The sequence below is a fragment of the Thalassophryne amazonica genome, chromosome 5, assembly GCF_902500255.1.
Source record: "Thalassophryne amazonica chromosome 5, fThaAma1.1, whole genome shotgun sequence".
Taxonomy (NCBI): Eukaryota; Metazoa; Chordata; class Actinopteri; order Batrachoidiformes; family Batrachoididae; genus Thalassophryne; species Thalassophryne amazonica.
The window spans coordinates 56,459,325-56,483,442 of NC_047107.1; the positions used below are offsets into that span (position 1 = coordinate 56,459,325).

The 24,118-nt window shown below is 44.5% G+C and overlaps 1 protein-coding gene and 1 long non-coding RNA gene across 2 annotated transcripts in view; one reads left to right on the forward strand and one right to left on the reverse strand.

The window, feature by feature from the left end:
• Positions 1-24,118, reverse strand: part of ebf2 (EBF transcription factor 2) — a 144,901-nt gene that overhangs the window by 61,656 nt on the left and 59,127 nt on the right. The gene's annotated exons all lie outside the window — the stretch shown is intronic.
• On the forward strand, positions 4,311-16,520 carry LOC117510566. The gene is made up of 3 exons (XR_004560752.1): positions 4,311-4,321; positions 16,034-16,039; positions 16,292-16,520. It is a non-coding gene; the product is annotated as an uncharacterized LOC117510566 (long non-coding RNA).

Below are 24,118 nucleotides of genomic sequence, written 5' to 3' on the forward strand. Positions count from 1 at the left end.
CTGCAATTTCACAAATAAATAAAGAACACAACAGATATGGATTCCAAAAAAAGCCTGAATGATGGAGGAATCACTGAATATTTATTCAACAGAATACTGTTAAGTTGTTTTACACAATAGAGAAAATAGCCACATGGATGTACAGCCAGTGCAAATGGAGTGCTGGTCTCATGCCCAGAAATTGAGGAGAGAAGAAATAAGCATACTCGATACATTTTATCAAATTTCAGCCACATTGGGTGCACAAGCCAGTGCATTCAGAGTGTCAGTTCCAAACCTGAATAAAGTAAGTCCCTTCAGCTGCTCCCTTGTTTGCAATCATGGTTCCCATAGCAAAGCCGAAGTCGATCTGCATGTTGAATTGGAACAAATTTTACACATGGCATCCTTCCTGACACAACTCCACATTACATGGAAAAATGTGGCAGGGGTGGGGTTTGAACCAGGAACCTTCCACACTGAAACCAAGTGCACTAACCACTTGGTCATCACCCAGCCTGAATAACTGATCAGAAATCAAGTTTCCATAGTCTATAACAGGATACCATGAAAATTGGACTATAGTTGGAAGAAGAAGAGGCAGGAAACATGTCTGGAAGCATCTGGAGAGGAGAAAAGTTAGACGTGTGAACGTGAGAATTGGGACTTTGAATGCTGTCAGTATGACTGGTAAAGGTAGAGAGATGGCTGATATGATGGTGAACACAAAGGTAGATATTTTGTGTGGACAACAGACCAAGTGGAAGGGCAGTAAAGGTCAGGAGCACTGATGTGTCATGGTGTGGATCGGAGAAGGAAAAATATTGGTGTATAATTCTTAAGCAAGAGCATATTAAGAGTGCTTTGGAGGTTACGCGGGTGTCTGAGAGGGTAACGATTGTTAAGTTAGAAACTGACAATGCAGGTTGGGTGATGATGAATGTCATCAGTACATATGCCCTACAGGGGGGATGTATGATGGAGGGTGACTTAGATTGCGTGGTTGTGAGTGTACCCAACTATGAAAGAGTGGTGATTGGAGCAAACTTCAATTGGCATGTTGGTGAAGGGAACAGATGTGATAAGGAAGTAATGGTGAGATATGATATCAAGGTGATGTAGAAGAATTTTTAGGTCCATATTTGAACTGTGATGAACTATCAAGTGTCCTGATCCGAACTGTATGTCCTCTGGTTGAACTAGCAGGTGTTCAACCCAAAAAAAGGGCTCTATTAGTCATTTAGTCTGTCAGGGGCTTTCCAAGGCCTTTTAGGTGCTTTCCCGCAGGCCGCGTGCAGGGGCCTCAGGCCAGCTGTACGTGTGGCTGAGGCCACGTGCGGAGGGGGCCTCAGGCCAGCTGCACCTGTGGCTGAAGGTCTTTTAAAAAAATCAGTTGTAAATCCTTCATGTTTTAATGGGAGCGTTTGTCACATTGAAATAATGGTCTAACACCTGCTTAGGGTTCACTAGAGGACGCTTCCAATAGAAAACCATGTCTTGGGAATGAAATAAATAAAAAAGTTGAAGGAGGAGCGATGCCCGCGGGTCTCCAATAAATAGACGAGCGCGGTTGTCATAGTCAGTCTCTCTAGAGGACTCAGTTTGTCTAAGCTTTGTGTCGAAGGCTTAAATAAACTTAAAAACTCTGTGCATTTTATCTTGCTTAAGGCTGAATTATTATAAAGTGTTGTGTCATTTTCTAGCATATCACTTGCAATTAGTTTGTGTTATCTAAAAGACGACATCCTGAGAAGACTAAAGACGAGCCGCGACAGAACTTGGCGAGCCAGCCAGGAGGGTCCAGGGGCATTCCGGCAGCCTGGGGCAGTCCAGCTCATCCCTCCAGACCGTAAATAACAGTGATCACGACTAAAAGGTAAGCAGAAACCTTTTATAATTTCTGCACGATCTGGAGGAGTGAGTCGGGATTTCCGCCCAAGTTGACAGGTGATATTTTTTAATTGCCTCTTACCCAAAAGAACCTGGACTAAGAAAATTGATAAGAGACTAAAAAAGATAAGATTGAAAATTATCAGGCCTTGTAGATAAAATGCTCAGAAGGTGTGTGTGTTCCCGGGAAAAAGAATGTCTGTGTGAGTGAAAGGTCAGGAATGTTCATGAACTCTGGTGTGGAAAAAGAGTGCGTGAAGAACTAACCTGAATGCTTGGAGAATAATTGGTGTTGAAATTCGTTACTAACGTGCCGGCTGATAGCATGCGCTGTAGGGGTTAATTTAGGGGAGTATACTGACAAATAGATACAAGGTAATACAAGGTTATTTAAAGAGTTTAACAGAGACTGAAGTGAAATAAGTGAGAAAAAGAGTTTAACAGAGAATACGTGCAGAGGAAGCACAAGATAAGCGCCTGAGGGGGCGCAGTAGAAATACCGTACGAGATAAAGAGATTTAAAAGTGCAAAGTGGCACAGCTGACAGTAAGTAAAAGAGCTCAATAAAGGACGTCATTTTTTAAGAAAAGAGAAAAACTATAAAAAAAAAAATAAAAAAATAAATGAAGAGTTAGTGCAGAATACATGAGAATTAATGAAGCAGAAAATAGTGCAGTAAGGCACCAGATACACGCTTGTGGGGCGTGGGAGAAGAATAAGTAATTAAGTACACAGTAATATGAGTTTTTTTATAAGAAAAGAAAAAGAGAATATTTTCAGTGCAAAGGCACATTAAGCTCACGAGGAGCTCAGTAAGTGAAAAAAAAAAGGTAGAAGAAAGTGCAGAAAGGCACAGGATACGCACGCGAGGCGCGGTAAGGCGTAGAAATAAATGAAATATTGTATGCTCAGAAAGGAGCTTGTGAAAATAATATAGTAGGCACAGGATACGCACGCGAGGCGCGGTAAGGCGTAGAAATAAATGAAATATTGTATGCTCAGAAAGGAGCTGGTGAAAAATAATATATTAAGCACAGGATACGCACGCGAGGCGCGGTAAGGCGTAGAAGTAAATGAAATATTGTACGCTCAAAGAGGGCTTGTAAAAAAGTAATATATGAAGTTGCTGACAGCGCCGGAGAAGCTGTCTAACGTGAAGAAGAGATACATGCTTAAACAGAACACATTGGTGTTAAGTGAATAAAAAGGTTGTTTAAAGCCGCGGAGTGAAAAGTGGCAGAAGTCTAGATAGGGATATATAGAAAGTTGTTTTTAATAATTTTTGTGTATAAAGCTGTTGAAAATTGTGTGTGGGAGAGTGGAGAGTAAGCGGGGAGGTGCAAGCAAAAAGCTGTGAGGGCTTGCAAGCTGGCTGACATACAAGATTAATGTGAAAGAGTACGAGGGGGAGGTATTTAGACCCAACAGGAGGACTTGGGAGGTGCATGACAGGCAGAGAGGAAAGTGTGAAACAGAGACAGTGAAGAAAAAGACAGGAGAAGAGTGCTATGTAAATACAGAGAAGGTAGATATTATTTCAAAGAGAGAAAACTAATAAACAAACATAGCAGAAAAAGACGAGAAGCAGAAAGTTAAAAAAAAAAAATTAGAAGGGAAATAGAAAGTCGGGAGCAAAGACATTAGGAGGTGTTAGGGTTGTAAGAGGATTAAATAAATAAAGTTGGTTATAAATCAAAAGAGTTAAAGCTTAGATTATAGTGAAAAAGCTGACAGACTGATCAATGCTTGGGACAGTCATTGATGGGAGACTTAAGTGATGATGAAATAATACTCCCAGAACATTACTTGACTGACGGAGACATCGAAACCCAGGGAATCAGGACACATTTTTGGCTGGAAAGGACCTATTTTGACAGGGTAGGAGCAGAACATTGGCAGGACGAACAAGAGATCAATCAGAAATTATGACAGATTACTAAGGTAATCAATCTGAAGCAAAAGAAAGAACAATTCCCTCTAATTAATTGGGAGCTGCTGATAAGACGTCTGTGGCATCAGGGTTTAACCCCGTGGCTGGAGCTGCTTTGTGCTGACCCTAATAAAGAACTTAGCATACCATTAAATCATTTAGTAACACTACCAACCGATCCAGGTGAAGAACTGTTTCCTAGGTTGACTCTGACTGTGGTCCCAAGGAGGGTTCGGTGGGAAACAGGTAAATTTTCATATTTAGTTAAAGAAAAAGAAGACGGGCATAGCAGTTGGAAATTTAATCCTTTTAAGGGTTTAAAATACAAAACAGGTGTTACAGCCAGCAAGTTATTGGTCTGGATCAGGACAGCCCCTGAGGGACTACCAGAACACCATAGAAACACCTCACATAGCGTTTGTCAGGGTTACATGGGTAACTCTCAAGGTCAAGGTCGGGAAAGTACCCCGCTAGACTTAGTACTAAGAAAATATCCAGGAAAACGCACTAAGGCCAACCAATGTATGAGAAAGTGGCACAAAAGGTCACATGGGGGCAGGCAATGGCCTTTGGAGAGATCATTTGATCCGGTGATGTGTGAAGCAGTTGCGGTAGAAATACAGAAAAAAGAAATTAAAGATCAGCAGAAGAACGGAAAAAACAACAAAAAACGCACTGAAGAAAAAGAAGTTTTGGCCTTGTTCAAGCAGGAAGCACAGAGGCTACAGCAGAAAAGAGAAAAAATGACAGAGGAAAGATCCAAAGAGACTAAAGCCAGTGCACCGAGCTGGGAAGCAGAGCCACCCCCATATAAACGTCATGATATGGGAAAGACAGCTGGACAATTTGTATTAGGAACTCGTGAAGAGGACCAAGACATGGATGTGGAGGGCAAATTCACACTGACACTAAAAGCTCGAGAGCCACAAGGAGACAGGTCCTCAGTCTGTCAAATGGATCATACAAGGTCTCCAAGTCCGAAAGTAAGTGGTCGCACACCACGACCAGCAGGGGGGGCCACAAATAACAGTGACACGGAGGCAGACGAGGATAAAGAGAGAGACCTGAAGGCTCCGCCTGCACATCGAGGTCCACTGAAAACCGTCCCCTCCCACCATAAGTCAGCCGACTGGACCTTCACAGGCTATAGAGGCTCCGAAGAGTGGCACAAGAGCTTCTGTGACACACTGGATCTGGCCAGAAGAGATAATGAAGAACTAGCTGAGCAACTTCGGCTAGCGAAGGAAAGAATACAAAGACATAGGGACGCCGAGGAAAGAAGAATATTACAACAATCGACGCCCAATCAAGGGAATCACATTATAGAGCCACCCACCCGAAAAATTTCTGGTGAGATCATCATTGAGAGTGCAAAAGAGGCCCGACTCAGGCAAAGACAACAATGTGTAGCCAAAGACATAGCGGCTTTAGAACAGAATATAACCGACTGGATGGACTGCCTGGAACCAGTCAGTCGCACTCGATCTGGAAGACAGTATGGAGCCCGCACAGAAGAAGAGGAGGACGAAGACCTCATATGCCCATTGGTGGTTAGAAATGGTCATCATGTGTATACCCCATGGAGCTGGACAGACATGGTGGGGCTGGCCAACAGACTGCCAGACATCACCCAAGGAGCTGGGAGATGGATAACTGCCTTAGAAGAAGGCACTGCAGGGGTAACCTTGTCTTTAGGTGACATAAAAGCCTTGCTAATGCATGTCATGGGAAAACATGACACTGAAGAATTAGCAGGAAAGGTTGGACTAACACAAATGATGGGCACTAATCAACATGATGAAGTCCCCTTTAATCGCTATAGAAACTCCATGTGGGAAGGACTGAGAAGAAAGTACGCTGAGGTCTTGGATCCCTCTAAATTGGATGATGAGGAGTGGACACCTGAAGAGTGCCCAAAGAAGTTCCTGCACCGATTCCAGAAGAGATGGGCGGAGGAAACAGGAAATGCATGGAACTATTCTCCAGCAACTGAAATCCTGTTTAAAATAACTGTAAAAAAAGCTCTACCAGATGAGGTTCAGAAAGCCCTAGATGGAGTCGTGGGACTATCAAAAATGAATTGGGCTTTATACTCTGAGCATATTTGTCACCATCTTGAAATCTACAAGAAAGAAAAACAAAAAGAAGAAGATGCAGCAAAATCCCTGACGAAAAAATTGGTGCAGATGCAGTTGGGAGAGCTAACCAAAGTCAAGAAAGAAAAAACAAAGACCCAGGCACCAATGATGACCCCTGTTCCTTCTGAGTCGGCAAGCCTAGGCCCTACGGCAAACACTGCTGCCACCATACAGGCACCTGTGGTAACAGCCACACAGAGCCCCCAAGGAGCAGCAGGAAGCACTCCTACAGGAGAAGTCTCAGCACCAGTGGAGCATCACTATCACTACCATAGCACTGGCACACCCGGAAATGGACCCACCTACAGTCATGGGTGGAGAGGAGAGTCACGGAACTTTCAAGGTCAAAGAGGAGGGTGGTGAAGAGGATCTCGCCAACCTTCATTTGGAAGCAGATTCCAAAACTCAGCTCCCAGGAACAGTCAAGCGGGACCGCCTATGGGACCAACACCCCCAATAGGGGATCAACCCTCTAATGAGTGTTGGAGCTGTGGACAACCTGGACATCGAATGAGAAATTGTCCGGCCCGACCTTGGGTTGGACCCTCTGCCTATTGGCAATAGGGAGGCCTAGAGAAGACAGAGGGGGAAACGGTGGCATTGGCTATTTCGATGATACCTAAGGAAGAGCCAACCATCACTGTTAATATACAAAACAGAGATTTCCCTTTCATGGTGGATACAGGGGCAACATACTCTTGCATAGGGAAAATGGGCGCTCATCTCCCCCTCTCTGGGTCTGTAATTAAGACCATCGGCTTCTCTGGGAAGACTCAAATAATACCGTTTACACGCCCACTTCCTGTAACGATTGTAGGAAAAACAATTGAAGCACCCCTGTTATACTCACAAAATACACCTGTGAATTTGCTGGGAAGAGACATTTTATGTAAGCTACAAACCCAGATAGTGTGTACCCATCAAGGACTGCAAATACACTTTCCTGACGAAGCACTCGCCAACATTATGGTGCTTATGGACATGGAAAACAAGGGCCGACCTGTGCAACCCATGGTATACTGGCTGAAGTTACAACCAGAAAATTCAAATCTCCAACTGGAATGGGAAAAATGGAAGCCCTGGGCAGAATAACACTATGAAGCAGTATGTACACCTAGTTTACCTTTACATGTCACCCTGATGTTCGACGCCAAACAAGAACAAACTGACTATGCATGCTGCTGGGATGCATTGATGAATCAACGGCTGTTTCACATAACCACCACAGAAATTTATTTAGGCCCCCAAGGGGCCGCAGCTTCTGTCAAGCTAACTTCAGCTGAACAACAATGGTATCAAGTGCCGAATGCCACACCTCATGTGACCCTTTTAGTCTCAGAAAAGTACGAATCCCATGACCTAGGTCCAATGGTAAAGACAGCCTCAGAAGTTGAAGAATGGCAAAACATGGAAAGTCCACAAGTACATCTGTCAAAAGACCAGCAGTTTATACGAATTAATTTAAAAGTAAATGATGAGGCTATAGCTCAAAAAGTGGAGCTCAATCCTAGACCAGAGGGACAGATGGTGTTATCGGCCCAACAAGAGAAATTGTTAGAGCAAATACCACCAGTGGTGTGGTCCAAAAGCAAAACGGATGTAGGACTAGTAAAAACAGCCTTACCAGTAAAAATAAAAGTAAAACCGGGAGCAAAACTGCCTCACCAAAGGCAGTATCCATTAAAACCTCAGGCTATTGAAGGCATAAAACCAGTAATTAAGGGACTAATGGCAGCTGGAGTTCTAATAAAAACTGCAAGCCCATGCAATACTCCTATCTATCCTATCCCTAAAAACAATACCAAAGAGTATCGGCTGGTACATGATTTGCGTCCTATCAATGCAATAATAGAAATGGATGCACCTATAGTACCTGATCCGCATACTATACTATCAAGCATCCCTGCTGGAGCAAAATGGTACACAGTAATTGATCTGTGTTCAGCCTATTTCAGTGTGCCTGTGCACCCAGACTCACAACATTTGTTTGCATTCACATTTCTGGGACAACAGCTAACGTATACACGGCTACCTCAGGGACTGAACCTGTCCCCAGCCATCTTTAACAAAGTCCTGGCTGAAGATTTACAACACCTTGATATACCCAGTACATTGGTGCAATATATGGATGATCTCCTTATTGCATCAGAGACTCAAGAACAGTGTGAAAAAGATTAATTAATTGTATTGCATGCATTGGCAGATGGAGGTCATAAAGTAAGTAAGGACAAATTGCAGTTCTGCAAACAACAAGTAGAATACTTGGGAAGACAGTTGTGTGGGACCACGCGATGTATAGCCCCAAGCCAAGTGGAGGCTATAATCAAGGCTCCCAAACCCCAAACAGTGGGACAGATGCTTTCATTCCTTGGGATGGCAGGGTACAGTCGGCCGTGGATTTGTGATTATGCTATAAAAACTGCACCTTTGCGTGCCATGATTAGAGCAGTGGGGCAAACAAGCAATGCAGCTCTCCTCGTCTGGACAGATCAGGCAACGGGAGCTTTTGAGGCCCTAAAAACAGACATGCAATCTGCTCCCGCGTTAGGTAACCCAGATTATGGGAAACCTTTCCATTTGTATGTTACTGAAAAAGCTGGTTATGCTTGTGCTGTACTAATGCAGGAAACACATGAAGGAAAACAACCATTGGCCTATTATAGTACAAAGCTTGACAACATTGAAACAGGATTGCCACCATGCTATCAGGGTCTAGCAGCAGCTGCCTTTGCATTTCAAAAAGCATCATCCATAATCATGGGACATGCAGTAACGTTGTACACGTCGCATCAGTTACATGCCCTGCTAACCAGTCAACGTTTTGTCTTAACACAAGCTAGACGCACTGGATATGAAGTTGTGTTGTCCGCCCCAGAAATAACAATACAACGTTGTCACACGGTGAATCCCGCCACCAAATTGACCACACCGTTAGATGGTACTCCACATAACTGTGTGGCAGAGACAGAGAAATTTTTGAGAGCCAGAGAACATTTGTATAATCACGCCATAGATGCAGATCTAACCCTGTTCGTGGATGGCTCATGCTTTCGGGATGCCGCGGGATTGCATGCGGGTATGGGGATTGTTAAACTAAACACGGATGGCGAGACCTTTGAATTACTGGAGTCCCAAGGAATTGATCAGCCTTGTTCAGCCCAACTGGCAGAAATCAAAGCCTTAACTATGGCTTGCCAGATAGCTAAAGATCAACGTGTTAATATCTACACACTCAGCCTACGCTTATGGCGTATGTCATGTACATGCAAACATTTGGAAACAAAGGGGATTCCTGAGAGCAGATGGCACCCCTGTCACTCATGGAGAAGCGATTTCCCAACTGTTACAAGCTCTCCAATTACCGTCTGAGGTAGCCATCATTAAATGTGCAGGTCATCAAAAGAATAATAACATCATAGCTCAAGGTAACAACCTAGCAGATGACGCAGCGCGCAAAGGAGCACAAGGAGAAAATGTGTTTCCCCTGCTAACCATCCAAGATTGTGCCCCACTGGTTTCACTTGACGCACTGATAGTGGCTCAAAGTAGGGCCAGTGGAGAAGAAAAACGAATGTGGGTTAAACGAGGCGCTATTGAGACACGCAGTCAGGGGCCAGCAGACAAGCTGTGGCGCAGTAGTCATGGACATTTTGTGTTACCCACCAATTTATTACGACATGCAATCATTTGGGCCCACGGACCCGATCATTGTTCGCGAGTCCAAATTATGAACAAACTAAAAGCTGTCTGGTGGTCACCATATATGGCAGCTACAGTGGACCGTTTGTTGAATGAGTGTGAGGTATGTGCACAGTACAATGTCCGGAAATCATTCACAGCCCCTTTAGCCCACATTCCGGTCCCTGATGGGCCATTCAGACATCTTATGATGGATTTCATAGACATGGGAGCTGAAAATCGAGTTAAACGAATGAGATATGTTTTGGTAGTGATATGCAGATTCAGCCGATGGATTGAGGCAGTAGCCTCTGCAAATCAAGACCATAAAACGGTAGCCAAATTCTTGTGCCGAGATGTCTTTCCAAGATTTGGCATTCCAGATACTATCTCATCTGACAACGGTAGGGCTTTTGTAGCCAAGGTTACACAAGAAACATTCAAACAATTGGGTATCAAACAGAAGTTTGGGTGTGTTTATCACCCTCAATCAAATGGGGCAGTGGAACGGGCTAATGGCATTTTAAAGAACAAACTAGCAAAAATCATAGCAGACAGCAATGGCAAACTAACCTGGCTGGATGCGTTGCCGCTTGCTTTATTGTCAATGCGCTCACAAACTAACTGACTAACCCATTTGACACCATTTGAAGCTCTTACAGGTCGGCCGATGCCTATTCCATACCTGAGAGGACCCTACGAAGGACCATCGCTGGAGCAGCTACAAGACGAATGGCATAATTATCTGAGACAGTTAACCCAAATACACAAAACTATCTTTTTGCAGGTCAAAGGTGCTACAGAGAGAAGCAGAGATTCCACTTGAAAATCAGAGCATCCAGCCTGGTGATCTGGTTTACGTCAAGGTGTTCAAAAAGAAGTGGGACAGGCCCCGCCGAGAAGGTCCTTTCAAAGTTATTCTTGCCTCACGTACAGCAGTCAAAGTAGACGGTAAGGACACTTGGTTTCATTTAAACCACTGCTGTAGGGTTGGTGGCCCAGCGCCCCTGCGGCCTCGGCAAGCTCGTCTTGGCAGAGCCGCCGGGCCAAGGGGGGAAGCAGGAGAAGCCAGAGACCCTACAGCAGCACCGAGGGACGGCCACGCCTCCCTGCAGCCAGAAGAAGCACCGAGGGAAGGCCACGCCTCCCTGCAGCCAGGCGAACACTGGCCAAGGCGCTCACAGAGACTGATTGAACAAAGACGACGCACAGCTTCAGAGAGTAGTGGATCCCTGCCAGATAGAGCAGCGACAGACTCAGATGCAGACTCAGAGACAACTGGAGACGCAGGCCAACAGACAGACAGAAATACAGACCGACAGATAGACAGGCCACAGGAGACATCAGACTCGGACAGCAACTCAGTAGATTTACCGACAGAAGAACCGCAGGAAGTACAACCCAGACAAAGCACAGATACACCACACATCCCTAGTGACAGCTCATCTAGTGACGGCTCACTTAGTAGCACATCTAGTAGCACATCTCAACAGTCATCAGAGCAATGATTAAGGAATTATTCAAGGGATTGACAATACTACTGGTGGTCAGTATGGGAGAAAATAGACATCCAAAACATACAACGGACTGTGCCGTGGCCATGGCCGCAATAGCAGCTAAACAAGGCATTCTAAACACAGGAAAAACATATAATTTGGTATACATTAAATCAAAAGCCTACAAGAACATAGGAATACAGGGAAAGCTGGGGGATTACATATTAGGCGAAGCCATTAGCATCAAATGTGAAGAGGAGGGAACACTCAACATAGAGGTAATTTGTGATAAAAGAGGATGCAGGGAAACCAAGCAAGACGTAACTGTTACAGTACATGAAGCCACAAAATGGGTAAAAATCAAACCAAGGAAAAATAGGACAATTAGAAGCCTAGAAACAAGCAGTCACTTAGGGAGATGGGATCCCAGTACAGACCTAGCCCGCACACAAGGGTTGAAGACCAATTTATTTTACCAATGGTTGAAATTTTCGGCTAGGCAGATCAGTGAAAAGCCTTGCATAGCCTGTCACCGGAAAGGTGTGATACCTCAGGCTAAACCCCTACCTGATATCAACAACTGTTATAGGAGTCCCCAACATAACTCAGACCAAGCAGAATGCTATACACAATGTGTTATGAAAATGGCAGTAGGTGATGAAAAATATGCTGCCGACAGTAAACTTTGTCCAGTGCCCCTAAGTACAGAAGGAACCGTTCCACCTATGATTAAAATAGAGAAAGGGATGATACACCCATTCTGTATAGCTAAAGGCTTAGTAGCACAATACATAAGCGATTGGCAGGTAGGGACGACCCAGCCAAAACACCACATACAGTGTATGCAAAAGCAGCAAGAATACAAACCGGCCAAAACAGCATGGAACATTACCGTCTGTCACACCCTGCCAGCAGCAGGCATACAGTGTGAACAAATAGTACCGGCCACAGGGGGGTCTGTAATTGGACTGAATCTCACCCATGCTTCATGGGTATCTACTCCAAATTTAGCTAAGGGAACGGTACCCTTAGCTGACATCTTTTGGATATGCGGACAAAAAAGGAAACTCCTGTCATCGCTGTCCCCGAATTGGAAAGGCCTTTGTGCTCCTGTGATGCTCACAGGAGCAATAACAGTAATTGAAATGCCAAATTCAATACAACCCATGCCACAGAAACTTCGTAAGAAAAGAGGAATAATGACGTTTAAAACAGACTACAACATCACAGTAAGAAACGGGATACCAGAAGGGATACCCCGACAGTTAGAAGCCATAGACAGTAGCAGAGTTAAAGCAGATGAAGATGCGGATAAATGGGGATGGGCATTGGCTCTGTTTGGGGTTACTCCAAAAATCCGTTCTAGGTTCCAGGAGGTGCAGTGGATTAATTACTTGTGGTATAATCAGCAAAGATACCTGAACTGGACATTGGCAGCAGTAGGAGCCTTAACCGAACAACTGCACGCCACCTCGCTAATGACAATGCAAAATAGATTAGCTATCGAGATGATGATGGCTGATGAACAAGGAGTTTGTATTATGATCAAAGCCACCGAATGTTGCACAGCTATTCCCATGCATACAGGGGAAGACGGAAATTTGACAGAGCTCTTAATCACACTTGAAGAGATGCAACAGGAACTGTTAAGTAACTCCATAGGAGGGAGAAATGAAACTGACGATTCTGGATACATTGTAGGGAATGGAATGAATATTGGCCCACTGTTTTCACTGTTTGGGACTCTAAGGAGAGGGTGGATATCATGGAAAGACTGGTTATACCAGATAGGTGTAATCTTGGCACTAACAGGGGTGGCGGTCTTGCTGGTAATATGTTGTGGTATTCCCTTGATAAAATTTCTGGTCAATAAATTGATTTCATCCACAGTAGGACAGCTCCCACTGTTAGCCATCCGAGCCCTGGAAGAAAGCACAAACGAAACAGACAGAGAACCAGAATATATGGAAATGGATGAAATACCAATTATCCTCCCCGACAGCCCCCAGCTCCCTAATATTGTGGCGTACACCCCAGATAGGGAGGACTGGGACGGACCGTGCTTGGTGATATTGTAGACGAGGAAGAAGACATGCACGCACATTTACATTCACACACATGCACCCACAAAAATGAGGGATAGGATAGACAATATCTGAAAGAATGACATGGAGCTGTAATAATGAACGTATATGTATATTACTAGGACACAGGAGTATGGCTGAGAGACCAGACTCCCCTGATCAGGGACCTATGCCTGATCTGCCTCTATCAAGTCTGATTGGACTCTCAGAACTGTTTGGAGAAGAGGATATGCAGGAGGGATGGTCGAGACATGATTGGTCGCCACAGCCGCCTTCCATCCAGCAGCTAAACCAGTTGGCAACAGAAGGATCTTCATCGTTCCAGCACCTGGCGATGACGGCTTCACAGAATCTGCCTGCAGCAAGAGTCGGCCCGAGGACTCCACCATCACCTGAAGGACCCTTTGGACTCAGGAACACACCCCTTCCGCAGATGCCATGGAGACAGTCACATGTGCCAGTGGCAACGATACCCTCCAGGGGAGGCAGCCAAGGTCGGCCATATGCAGCAACCGCCCGAGTGCATCCTAGACCCAATTCACTGCTAGGACCTGTCCCCAGCTTTCCACCCCCAAGGCAGGAGAGATATTCTGATCAGCCCAGTACCTCTGGAGGAGGATCAGCAGGAGTAGACCTTAGCCGAACTCACCCACCAGGACAGAGGGGAGCTTTGTACAGGCTGCTAAATGCCCAGAGTGTCCCACCCACTTGCCTGTGCGACATCAACAATACTCCCCCCACACACGAAATGCCTTCCCCCTTGTACTTCCTGTCCCCTGGACTGCACAACCTTAATCTGGTCATGGTCACCCCACAGGACATGGCAATCTTGGTTCGAGAGCTTCGTCTTCCACAAGAGTCTGTTCCAAAAACCTTGGAGCAGCTCCTGCCCCTCACAAATCACATTCCCCATGAGCTATTTGAGGAAATCATGCCACAACTAAGTCAGACAGCTGCATACCTGTTCAGGATACACCGTGACAATGCCAACATCTCTTGTGCTCAGGAGGGCCTCCATACTCAATTGTGTGGTCTTCAGTCTAGTATGGACATGCTAGCCAGCATGATGGAGCATATGGAAAGGGAGCAGCTAGGACTGGCCACCACCACCCTGAATGTGGGCAAGAATTCTCTGGGGGCCCTGTACAACCTGGCCAAGCAGCACAAGGAGCTGGAAAGATCCATCAGAGAACTGCACGACTGTCTGAAAGCCAGAATTCCTGATCCTTCCCCCACTACCCCTGAAAGGCCAACCTCCCCATGTTCCCCAACTTCTCCCAAAACTTCAGATGCTGAGTAAATGCTGAGGAGCGCGGACTGACGTAATGGCACTGAACACGGACTATGATCTTGGTTCTTGAGTTTGAATTGCGGACTGGTTTCAGAAATCTGAGTGTAAATAAAACAAAGAAGGATATATGTTAGTAAGGAAGGTTGGGTAAATGTCTGTCCTTACCATCATCTGCGTAACACAGATAAAGCTAAATGCATACACATAGATATCACATTGCAAAGTTATAAAAAGGGGACCCTTACACGGCGTGTTTGTAGATTTAGTAGTAAAGATGCACCATAGGGACCCTTTTTTTTCTTAAATTATAGCATGCCTCAAGAGACATGCATTGCCTAAATTTGGTGTCTGGCCAAAACGGGCATTAGAAAACAAGCTGAAAAAGAAGAAAAACAAAGTGGAGAATGTTGAGAAATGGCCTATAATGAAAACCATTATACGATTGACTAAGGCAAATGACTTAAGGACGGACATGAAGGGAAACCATTTATTGTGTTTATCATTTAACTAGACATAGCTGCGCTAACCTTAGAATAGTTACTTGATTGGTTGACTAAATAGTGGTAACGTAGGGGTTATTTGATGCATTTAAATAATAAATGTGTGACGCTTTAACAAAATAATATGTAGAACCAAGTATAATGGGTTGGAGCCTCTGGTTGAGTGAGTCAATAGATGCCAGAAGATGATTGGTTGCACTGATGTCAATGTGAAGCCTTTACTTTGCCATGATTAAGAGGTTGATGTAACTTGTTTTATGTGGCCATTTTAAGTGCCTTGAATTACACCAAAACTCAATGTTTGAATGTAACCTTGTGTTGATATAATCCAGCTAATTGCTCACCTTGTGCCTTAGTATGTAGGTTCACCTGCACTGCAATATATTTACCGTGTGAAGTATCACTGATATTCATATCCGCACCAGAGTTATCAGTAAGTCGAGTGCTGTGTTTTTCTTTTTTATTGCGATGCACAAATGAGGATGTCTTGTCAGTAAACAACCCAAGAGTATAGTTGATGTAATGGGACTCTTTCGAGTCCCAGAGGAGGGACTGTAGAAGAATTTTTAGGTCCATATTTGAACTGTGATGAACTATCAAGTGTCCTGATCCGAACTGTATGTCCTCTGGTTGAACTAGCAGGTGTTCAACCCAAAAAAAGGGCTCTATTAGTCATTTAGTCTGTCAGGGGCTTTCCAAGGCCTTTTAGGTGCTTTCCCGCAGGCCGCGTGCAGGGGCCTCAGGCCAGCTGCACGTGTGGCTGAGGCCACGTGCGGAGGGGGCCTCAGGCCAGCTGCACCTGTGGCTGAAGGTCTTTTAAAAAAATCAGTTGTAAATCCTTCATGTTTTAATGGGAGCGTTTGTCACATTGAAATAATGGCCTAACACCTGCTTAGGGTTCACTAGAGGACGCTTCCAATAGAAAACCATGTCTTGGGAATGAAATAAATAAAAAAGTCGAAGGAGGAGCGATGCCCGCGGGTCTCCAATAAATAGACGAGCGCGGTTGTCATAGTCAGTCTCTCTAGAGGACTCAGTTTGTCTAAGCTTTGTGTCGAAGGCTTAAATAAACTTAAAAACTCTGTGCATTTTATCTTGCTTAAGGCTGAATTATTCTAAAGTGTTGTGTCATTTTCTAGCATATCACTTGCAATTAGTTTGTGTTATCTAAAAGACGACATCCTGAGAAGACTAAAGACGAGCCGCGACAGTGAGAAATGTGGAAGGGAAGATGATGGCAGATTTTGGGGGAAAAAAAATTTAAATAACTGTTGTGAATAATTATTTCAAGAAGAAGGAAGCAAGACTCACAACGCAAGAGCTGTGTTTGGGTTCTCGGCAATAAGTCAGACTTCTTTCCTGTGGGGGTTGGCCTCCGCCAGGGTTGCGCCTTGTCACCAATCCTGTTTGTGATATTTATGAATAGAATATCGAGGTGTGGTCGGGGGGAGCAGGGACTTCAGTTTGGTGGAATCAGGGTCTCATCACTGCTTTTTGCAGATGATGTGGTCTTGTTGGCTTCCTCAGCCTGTGACCTCCAACACTCACTGGATCAGTTTGCAGCCGAGTGTGAAGCAGCTGGGATGAGAATCAGCACCTCTAGATCTTAGGTCCCTGTCCCACTGGCGTTTAGGAAGATTTGCATATGGATTGCGCACAAAATTGGCCCATATTCGCCAAACATCCGCAATATCCGTGTAACATTCCTGTATGAGTCGGCCGTCAACCGAACATGCCCGTGATCATCCGCAGAGGCACACATGTCCGCAGCCAGGATTTTTGAGCTGTTCAAAAATCTGAATGCGGATGACATCCGCCTTACATACTCCATATATACGCAATTCATACACAATACATACTCACTCTATGCGCTGTATATCTGCCGTTAACCGCTGATATCCGCAACTGACGGGGATTTGCGGCTTGACAGCGGACCGGGACAGTGTGTAAAACAGATATATATCATGCTCATCATGTCCACATCACAAACTAAAATATGTTGTAGCGAATGCATACAAATTGGCCATGAATAAAGAGTTTTTATTACATCTGCTTTGCAGACAATTTGTGAATGCATAACAAACACGTCACGTAAGCCCAAAGTACTATATGTGGCAGAAAGCGACATACCTGCCAGTCAGTGACAGTCCGACTGTGTATATCCACAAAGACGTAGCTTCTGCAATCCAGAACTTTTATTTAACACCAACAAAAGCAAGAGTTGCTGTTTAGCCACAACTCAAGCTGAAGTCTGTTTTCTGTAACACTCTCAAAAAAAAAAAAAAAAACACTGTCTCACACCCGAGCGGCTTCCCCCCTCCCACTCCCCAAACTCATGAACACTTAGCCCTCGCATGACAAAATGAACATTGACTCTGTGATCAACTTGTCCAAGTCCAGCAAATGCTCCAGAGGCTGTATTGCTGGTGTGAATAGTGATGCTGATGGCCCGAGTGCGCTTATTTTATGACCGCAATGCAGATGCAACACGTGCACGATGCATTCATAATAACTGGAAATAACTGGAAAACTACTGCAGATGTGGTGAGGGAGACAGCAATCAGGGTATTAGGTGTGACACCTGGTCAGAGGAAGGAAGACAAGGAGAAAATAGATAAGAGTTCAAGAAGATGCAATGTCAGGTTAAAAGAGAAGTGGTAAATGCTAAGGAAAGACCATATAGTGAGCTGTACATGAAGTTAAACACTAAGGAAGAAAAAAAGAAAAAGGACTTGTACCGATTGGTCAGACAAAGGGATAGAGCTGGAAAGGATTTGCAGCAGGTTAAGGTAGTAAAGCCTGCAGATGGAAATGTGCTGACAAGCCAGGAGAGTGTGTTGAGAAGGTAGAGGGAGTGTTTAGAGGAGTTGATGGAGGAAGAAAATGAGAGAGAGAGAGAGAGAGAGAGAGAGAGAGAGAGAGAGAGAGAGAGAGAGAGAGAGAGAGAGAGAGAGAGAGAGAGAGAGAGAGTGACAAGTGACAAGTGACAAAGTTTTTATTCGGCACACAAATATTCAAATAGAAAAAAATGAACAATTCCACAAACAAACACAGACAAAACTAGTGAGTCCGAAAGGGTGTGGGCTGAAGCAGAGAGAGAGAGAGAGAGAGAGAGAGAGAGAGAGAGAGAGAGAGAGAGAAGGTTGGATGATGTGGAGAGAGTAAATCAAGAAGTGCTGGGGATTAATAAGGATGAAGTGAGGACAGCTATGAAGAGGATGAAGAGTGGAAAGGCAGCTAGTCCAGATGACATTCCAGTGGAGGCATGGAAATTTTATGAGCGATGGCAGTGGGGCTTTTTACAAATTGTTCCATAAAATTATGGTAACTGAGAGGATACCTGAGGAGTGGAGAAGTGTACTCTTTCCAATGTTTAAGAACAACGGCGATGTGTAGAACTGCAATAACTACAGAGGCACCCACGTTTGCTGCTGTATAGGTGCTATATAGGTGCTGTATAGGTGCTATGCTATGCTAAGGAGATCAGTGCTGTTGTTAGAACAGGTTTCTTCCAACTCCTCTCCTAGCCAAGTGCAAGCCATATTTCTCTAGGACTGACCTTGAGAAGGTTATCCATGCCTTCATCACAAGTAGACTAGATTATTGTAACTCTCTGTACGTTGACTTGGACCAGACCTCTCTAAACTGCCTTCAGCTTATTCAGAACACTGCTGCTCATCTTCTTTTGCGAAAGAAAATGTCTGACCACATTATGTCGGTCTTGGCTACTCTTCACTAGCTTCCAGTCTGTTACCGTGTTGATTTTAATCTTCTTTTAATTGTTTTTAAAGCCCTCAATGGCCTGGCCCCAGTGTATCTTTCGGAGCTTCTTTTTCCTCACACCCCAACCAGAGCCTTAAAGTCTTCTGACCAACTGTTGTTGGAGATGCCTAAAACCAGATTAAAGACTAGAGATGACAGAGCCTTTGCAGTGGCTGCCCCCAGGCTCCCCTATAATATCAGATCATCCCTGTCCATAGAGACTTTTAAATCCTCTTTAAAAACCTATTTCTTTTCTCTGGCATTTCCTAAATGAGCGATTACGTCTCTGTTTCAGATGAGTATTTCTGTTTTTCCTGTTGCTTAACGCTGACAAATTATACTGTATTTGTTGTCTTTCTGCCGCCTGATTCAATTTTTTGTCTTTGTTTGAAGTGCAGCTCCATCCAGAGGTAGGAGTGGGTGTCTTCTTCTGCAGGCCTCCCATCCTGGACACCAGCAAGGACTCCCAAAATTTCCTGTATATTTGTCTAGTGTGTCGGTAACATGGCCCAAGCAGAGTGTCGCCCCTTTGAGTCTGGTCTGCTTGAGGTTTCTTCCTCAAATCATCAAAAGGAGTTTTCCTTACTACTGTTGCCTATGTGCTTGCTCGAGGGGTTGGTAAGGTTAGATCTTACTTATGCGATTCGCCTTGAGGCAGCTGTGTTGTGATTTGGAGCTATGTAAATGAAATAAATGAAATTTAATTATTTCCTACTATGTGACAGACTGGCGTCCTGTCCTGGGTGTACCCCGCCTCATGCTCTATGACTGCTGGGATAGGCTCCAGCCCCCCGTGACTCTTGATTGGACTAAGCGGTTGAAGATGAGTGTGTGTGTGTATTTCCTACTATTTTTTCTCTTTATTTCACTTTGTCTTTTATTTATTTTATTGCCTGTTGCAATTCTATTATTTTTTATTCATTTATTTACGAGCTCTATTAGAAAAGTATCCGACCTTATTATTTTTTTCAAAAACCATATGGATTTGAATCACGTGTGATTACATCAGACATGCTTGAGCCCTCGTGGGCATGCGAGAGTTTTTTCACGCCTGTCGGTTACGTCATTCGCCTGTGGGCAGTCTTTGAGTGAGGAGTCGTCCACCCGCTCGTCGATTTTTTTCATTGTTTAGGAATGGCTCAGAGACTGTTGCTTTGTTTGATAAAAAAATGTTCAAAACTGTAAGGCACAACTGAGTGGACACCATTCAATAAATTCAGCTGGTTTTCGGTAAAAATTTTAATGGCTGATGAGAGATTTTGGTCTGGTAGTGTCGCTTTAAGGACGGTCCACGGCGCCTGACGGCGATCTGCGCTTCGAGGCGGCAGCGTCTCGCCGTTTCAAGTTGAAAACTTCCACATTTCAGGCTCTGTTGACCCAGTAAGTCGTCAGAGAACAGAGAACTTTCAGAAGAAGTCGGCATGAGGAGTTTATTCGGACATTCCGTTGTTAACGGTCATTTTGTAATGAAAGAACGTGCGGGCAGAGTCGCATGTCGGGCTGGACCCGACCGCGGGGGGTCGCGGCAGGAAAAACACCTCCGTTGGAAATCTTAACGGGCAAGTTGGAACATGCCCAAGCTGTTAAACAATTTCTCGGTTACTCACTTGTTGAAAGCCATTAAAAGCCGCCTGAATTCTACAAATGGTTTTCAACACGGAGGTGTTTTTCCTGTCGCGGCGCACACAGATTTGCCGAGTCGTCACGGAAACGACTCGGCGAATTTGCGCGTACGTCTTTCATTAAAAAAATGTCCTTAAACAGTGGAATGTCCGCATAAATTCCTCATGCCGGCCTCTTCTGAATCTTCTCTGTTCTCTCACGATGTCCTGGGTGAATTAAGCCTTAAATTAGGATGTTTTCAGCTCGAAACAGGCCGACGACAGCGCCTGGAAGCGCTGCAGGACGTCCCGCTCCGTGGGAAGTCCTTACACCGACAGAAACACCCCATAATCTCTCATCAGCCGTTAAACTTTTCACAGAAAACCAGCTTAATTTCTCGAATAGTGTCCACTCGGATATTCCTCACAGGTCCAGAAAAAATTTTGATAAAGCAACGCGCGCCGTCTCGAGCAGCGTGTGAAACAAAGGAATTCAGCCGAGAGGGCGGGACCACATCTCACTCAAGGCCTGCCCACAGGGAAATGACGTCACCGACACGCGTGAAAAAACTCACGCATGCGCACGAGGGTTCAAGCATGATTGGTGTAATCGCATGTCATTCAAATCCATATAGTTAAAAAAAAAATAAAAGGGTCGGTTTATTATCTAAGAGACCTCGTATTTACGGTTGGGGGTAACTTGGTTCCCATTTTAAAATTATTTAGAGCACTTTAGTTGACTGCTGTTGTTTTAAACGTGCTTTAGAAGTAAAGGTTGAGTTGAGTTGCTATGTAGCGGCTATAGCAGAGCTTGAGATGGCAGAGTTGAAGATGTTGCAATTTTCTTTGGGAGTGACAAGGATGGGCAGGATGAGGAATGAACATATCAGAGGGACACAACAAGTAGGATGATTTGGAGACAGAAAGGCGATGTTTAGGTGATTTGGACATGTGGAGGAACGCAGTGTATATAGTGAGAAGGATTCTGAGGATGGAGCCACCAGGCAGGAAGATAAGAGAGACGCCAAATAGGAGATTTATGGATGTACTGATGGAGGACATACAAGTGGTTTCTGTGACAGAGGAAGATGCAGAAGACAGGGTGAGATGGAAACCGTTGAGCTGCTATAGTGACCCTTAACAGGAGCAGCCAAAAGAAGAAGAAGAAGAATGAAAAAAATGCTGTTGAGAAAATACTTTAACAAATACTTTGAATTGTAACATAATGATCTATTCCTGCCATTAATTCAGCCTACATATGGGGTGTCAAGGAGAGTAAAAAAATAGTTTCATATATATATAGTTTTATATACGAGGTCTGTTAGAAAACTATTTCTTTTAAAAACTATATGGATTTGAATCATGTGCGCTTGCATCAGCCAAGCTTGAACCTTCGTGCGCATGCGTGACTTTTTTCACGCCTGTCGGTTGCGTCATTCGCCTGTGGGCAGGCTTTGAGTGAGCACTGGTCCACCCCCCTCGTCGGATTTTCATTGTCAGGGAAATGGCTGAGCGATTGGAGCAGCGCCGAATCAAATTTTTCCAGAAACTGTGAGAGACAGCCAGGTGGAAACCATTTGGAAGATTCAGACGGCTTTCGGTGAGGATACTCTGCGCGTCACACAGATTAAGGAGCATTACAACCGGATTAAAGACGGCCCACAGCAGCGGAGGGCGCGCCGCGCTCCGAGCGGCCATCGACAGGCTGAAACGACCAGATCATTTCCAAAGTGAAGGCTGTGTTGATCCGGGACGTCGTGTGACTACCAGAGAAATTGCAGAAGAGTTGGACATAAGCACTTTTGCAGCACATTCCACTGTTACAGGAGATTTTGTAATGAAAGACGTGCGGAGGAATTCGCGCGTCGGGACGGAGCCGCAATGGCGCACAACAAAAAGCACGTCCGTGTTGGAAACCATTCGGAAGATTCAAACGGCTTTCGGTGGCTTTTCAGTCGAGTGAGTATCCGAGAAATTGTGTAACAGCTGGGCATGTCACAACTTGTCCTGTGAGATTTCCGACACGGACGTCTGAATCTTCCGAATGGTTTCCACCTGGCTGTCTCTCACAGTTTCTGGAAAAATTTGATTCAGCGCTGCTCCAATCGCTCAGCCATTTCCCTGACAATGAAAATCCGACAAGGGGGGTGGACCAGTGCTCACTCAAAGCCTGCCCACAGGCGAATGACGCAACCGACAGGTGTGAAAAAACTCACACATGCGCACGAAGGTTCAAGCTTGGCTGATGCAAGCGCACATGATTCAAATCCATATAGTTTAAAAAAATTAAAAGGTTGGATAGTTTTCTAACAGACCTCGTATATATATCTATATATATATATATAGATGTATATATATAGCAATTAAGTGATTCATATTTATTATGTCCGCCAAGAATGTAATAAAATCATTGGCGTTTATTTATTTATTTTGACAAACTTTCACCACAGATAGATGTTAGACCAAGTAAAAATCCATTAAATTTTGGAGGTGATCTGAATCCGGATCTGGATTCTGGATCAAGTTTCACTTTATATAGGCTTTGAAGGATTACTGTTAGCAGGATTACGTAAAATATCCACACTATATGTATAGAACACACAGTACCATACCATTTTTGTTTATAAAGCACTTTACTACAACCAAAGCTGACACAAAGTGCTGTACACTAAAACATACAGTTAAAACATTAAGACATATATTTAAAAATGTTAATAAATATAGCTCACGCACACACAAACACATACACACAGACACAATAGTATGCAAAGAAACATATGTTTAAGAAACATAATGAAAATGAGGGGCCTATAATGTCTGCCACCTTTCTCAAATCTCTTTTGTACAAACTAGGACATAAATATAAAGAGTGGCAGATAGGAATCAACAAAATAATATAAATGTAGCATGAAATTGATAAATATGATTATTTGAAACAGTGTGATTCTCACAGGACGAGCAGCTCGGCAGGGAAAGAATTAATAAAAATGTGTTCAAATCATTTTTATTGGCTAAATATTACAGCAAAGTGGTTTCAGGTTTTAGTAGCATGAAGAATGAGTCAAAATTTAGAGTCCCAACTGGTGCTGAACTATATGGCAATTGACCCAACAATAATGTTGTGTGGGCCGCTGAAGAGGAGGTACTGCTGGCTCACCACCACCGGATGGCGCCCTGCTTGGAGTGCGGGCTTCAAGCACAAGAGGGCGCCAGAACCACTGGGAGTGACAACCGTCAATCATCCTCAACACCAGCTGTCACTCATTCATCTCATCATCATCATCACCATAAAGGCCGGGCGGCGACTCCACCTCCTCGCCGAGAAATCTCCTACGATTCAAGGTAAACCTCTTGCTGTAATTATTGCGAATAATAATCTGATCTGTTTTGCAGCTGTTTTTCCTGGTGATATTCCTTATCTGGAATTTTTGGTGTTTTGGTGTGACTGCGACGACTTCGCCTCACATCCCAAAACCAATAAGTGGTAAACCGGAGCTGCACGTGTGTATGATTGGAGGTGGAGGTTCTCCCTCCAAGAAGAATCATTAATCAAGGTTGCTGGGTGTGAGGATTCACACTCACCACCTTCTGTTTCTGTCTGCCAGCAGTACCAGGGCCGACAACGGAGGACAGAGACCACCTGGGGACTCAGGGCTTGGCGGCTTCGGTGTTCTTCAGGCCGTTGGTGGTAGAAGCGGTGTGGGTCCCGGCTCTTTGTTCATCCGAGGTCTCCTATCTTCGAGCCTGCCCACAGTCCTCTTGTGTATGA